The sequence below is a fragment of the Etheostoma cragini genome, chromosome 22 (genome assembly GCF_013103735.1).
Source record: "Etheostoma cragini isolate CJK2018 chromosome 22, CSU_Ecrag_1.0, whole genome shotgun sequence".
NCBI classification, from domain to species: domain Eukaryota; kingdom Metazoa; phylum Chordata; class Actinopteri; order Perciformes; family Percidae; genus Etheostoma; species Etheostoma cragini.
In genome coordinates, this window is record NC_048428.1 from 12198239 (window position 1) to 12202145 (window position 3907).

The following is a 3907-nucleotide window of genomic DNA, read 5'->3' on the forward strand; positions in this document are numbered from 1 at the left end:
GCGGATCACGTGCTGGGCCACTCGGCGGTTGCTTCCGGGCCGCATGTGGCCCGCGGGCCGCCAATTGAATAGCCCTGACCTACAGTAATGTTGTATTTGCTTTCTATAATTTTACACCATTAGGTGCGTAAATACGCCTCCTTATTTTTTATCTTTTTTAAGTGTGTATATAATTGTATATTACTAAGGGGAAAAATACTACTTGTAGTTTGGATGTTTCCCATCTTAAAGGGTTAGTTTGTGTTATTGTTAGGTCTGTTTATCGCTCAAAACATTCCGATACAGGTACCAATACCAATACTGTGACTTTGATACTGGTTCCTAAACAATACTTTCAATACCAATTTTATAAAATCCATTTTAACATAAACAAATTACATCAGTATGGCACAAATCTTTTTATTTATTTTTCAGGTCCTGATACTTGAGCCCCATCTCTTTGCGTAACGTAGGGATTTTCCTGCGTGTCTCTATGACATGTTACTTTAGACAGCCAATCAAAAGCATTATTAGATCTTGGTAGAAGCCTGCCGCATACTTATTGGCTCCTGGATGCTGATGAGATTTACTCCTTATGTATAGAAATGTGGTATTGAATAAAGAGGCCTTTTTCGATACTATAGAGGCATTTCGGTTAGTGCCTAAAAAGTATTGAATTTGGTACTCAACCCTAGTTTTTGTGTGACTTTGGTAAATCTAAACCAACCCCTTTTTAAAACACCACCACTTCAAAATATCTGAACTATCCCTAACAGTTTTGTTTCATTACTCTTAATAACCTGCTGTTCCAGGTGAAAAAGCAAATAAACCCACTGCCCGACAGACAATATTAGCGACTAGCTGGTGAACATAGTGGAGCGCTAAACAGCTAAAGAGACGGATAATTCCCCCAGGAGTTGGTGGAGAGCAAAACAAAGTTCAAAAGAGAGTGAAAATTCGACTTAATTACACCAAGCGGCCAAAGACAGGAACCCAAATGTGCTAATGTTCTGTGTCTGCTGAATGTGTAAATAGGAAACGTTTTGGAAACATTTTGGGAAACAAAAGGAAAACATTGGCCAATTGAGTTTTATAAGATTGTGTTTGCAGTTGGTCCCTTTGCGCCCAAGTGTCCCAAAAAAATGTATTAATGCGGATTTGAAACCAAAGAAAGAATCAATTAGGCCTGCATCATTGGGGAAAAATACAAATCAAATTTTTTTTTGCTTAGAATTGATATCACGATTCTCTGCCACAATTTTTCCACAATTACAAAACAAAACAAATTGGCCGTTATTAGTTTAGTCTTTTTTTAAATATGGGTTATTAGTCGGGGGATTCAAAAAGGTCAGAAAAAGTATTGTGTAATAATAATACAATTTTAGAATGTGTTTAACAATGTGTTTAACAATAATACCAATATAGACAATGTACATATGATGATGAGCACGGATATGTAAACAGTCAACACAAGACGCAGCAGTAAGTGCAGTAAGTGTTCTCTCTAGAACAATTTAGTGCCTAATTCTTATAAATTAATAATCGATTATCAAAAAACAAAACAAAAACAGAGTGACTGAAAAAGGATGGGATAATGGACAAAACTTAGAGTTTATGCGAATAAGAGAAATAGGAAAAAGTGGGTCGAGGGAAGACTCCATTTCCACTGCCCTCCACACTGTACTGCTCCACATTAAACAACGGGTAACATGCATACCGCGGCTGTTTGTGGATTACAGCTCTGCCTGTTTATCAAGATGTCTGACCTAGGCCTCCGGCATATCCTCTGCCTACAAATACAGGACTTCTTAACAAACCGGCCACAGGAAGAAGCAGGTTGAACACCAGCCACTCTAAGTAAAAGAAGATAGAGTGGAGAGAGACACCAGTTTTAGGTTCCTGGGCCCTCACATTTTGGAGGATCTCCCATGGACAACAATCAGAAACCCACTGGTTAAAAAAGCAAAACAGCAACTCTTCTTTCTGAGAACTCATTTCTCAGAAAGTTCACACTTCATTTGTGTGTGAATGTTAGATAAAGGTATATTTTTTAACACTGTCTCAGGTATTGCACCTTGATTAAATTCTATGTATCATGCAATGACAACTAAGGAACCACCACCAGCTCCAAAATCTACATTTTAAAGGTGTCAGTGTGTTGAACATCTGAGTTTGAACAGCACTGTTCTCACCTGATCTTAAATGAATCAAACTAATACTGATACACATTTCATCAGGACAGCAGCCAATAAAGAAGATTATTTCAGTCATTGAAATATGTTGCCCGAGAAATGTGTTATCTATTAAATGACAAAGATAAATAATTTGCGAAAAGCTTCTGCATAGAAAAAGAAACCCCTAAAAACTATTTGGCTATAACAAAGTCATATGATTTCTTTTAAGAAAATGGCACAAGAGTTTTTTTTTTTTTTTAAACAATGCAATTCTTTTGCCTCTGTTAATGACAATGTACATTAAACAGCAGGTTACAGTGTAATATTCTTAATGAGGACAGCAGGGTCTGATTTTCGGCTGATCCCCAGCCAGCCATTCATCTCAGCCAGTTGGCACTAGCAGGGCACAAGGGTTAAGACTTGTTTTTTTTGCTATGTCACATAAATGCACACATGGTGTAATTGCTTTGCATACACTGGCAAGTCTTCTATTACTCACTGATCTTCTGTGCTTAAGGAGTCAGAATTGTTCACGTAACGCCTGTTTTTAGTCAGATAATTTCCAGTGGTTGCTTTTATTACTAGTATTAAATCAGCTCGTTTTTTTTATTTAGTAAGCCTCTTGCATTTTTTCCCTGTAGTGTGCTACCTGTCATTTACAGTGATGTAAATTTATGTCTGGAAATGTTACTTGAAGTACCAATGTGACTCAGCAATAAAGTGTGACAGGAGAGCTGGGGTCATTTTACATTGGGCCGGGAGTTCTTGTGAGCCAGGCATGGAAGGAGGGTAAAGAGACAGCACACTGATTACAGAGCTTGCACAAAGAGTGCTTTAATCTCTTGTTCAAAATGGAAACCACAACAAACAGTAAAAACAATGAACACTGTCAGATTGGGCAATTTAATTAAAATCTGTTATGAAACCTCTGTTTTATGCACCTTGTCTGTTAGCAATTCTTGATAAATAGCTGTTGTCGGTGAAGGCAGTGATATGAACAGTCCGTATGAGACAGCAGCTGTCTGCTGCACAGAGACACAGCAGTACATTACACAGGAGGGATATGAGGTAAGAAAATACATTGCTCCCATGACAGACTTTAATGAAAAAAGGTTTTGTTTTATTAAACTGTAGAACGAGAGCCTATAGTGACCGGTTGAAAGCCTTGGATGGTGAGCCAACACACAATTTACTTCACATTTGCACTTATTGCATTTTACACCTGACTGACTGACTGATTTAATGTGTGTTCGCGCCAAATTCCATTTAAACATTCAAACCTTCGCTGCAAGATTCACATCCTAATGGTCCAATACATAAACTATTTCATCTTTACAGTGAATACATGAAGGATCTGTTAAGTCAGAGATGCCTTTAGGGTAAGTCTGATCAAATGAATAGTTGTGGAATCTCAGCCACTGCTACAGGTCTCACACACTTATTTTATTATCACTTTAAACCTGTTTGTTTGCACTTTCAAACACATTTTCACACTTTTCCCCTTATGTTTTTTAAACTGTTAAATGTATAATCATCAGAAGGTTAACTGTTGTAAACTATTTTTTAACTTTTTAAATAACACTGTTGCTGTGTTTCTTATTGAATACGTGCATATTATTTAATATTACTTGTGTAGCCACTTGTTGATACTCAGATTGTGTTAGGGCAATTTGATATGTATTTACAGTGGGTACGGAAAGTATTCAGACCCCTTTAAATTTTTCACTCTTTGTTTCATTGCAGCCTTTTTCCAA

The 3907-nt window shown here is 37.2% G+C and overlaps 1 protein-coding gene and 1 long non-coding RNA gene across 2 annotated transcripts in view; both read left to right on the forward strand.

Moving 5' to 3' along the window:
- stau2 (staufen double-stranded RNA binding protein 2) overlaps positions 1-3907 on the forward strand; it is a 97767-nt gene that overhangs the window by 10560 nt on the left and 83300 nt on the right. The gene's annotated exons all lie outside the window — the stretch shown is intronic.
- Positions 497-3907, forward strand: part of LOC117937661 — a 5620-nt gene continuing 2209 nt past the window's right edge. The window contains exons 1-2 of the long non-coding RNA XR_004655205.1: positions 497-673; positions 1463-1465. This is a non-coding gene — a long non-coding RNA (uncharacterized LOC117937661). The remainder of the gene's footprint in view (positions 674-1462; positions 1466-3907) is intronic.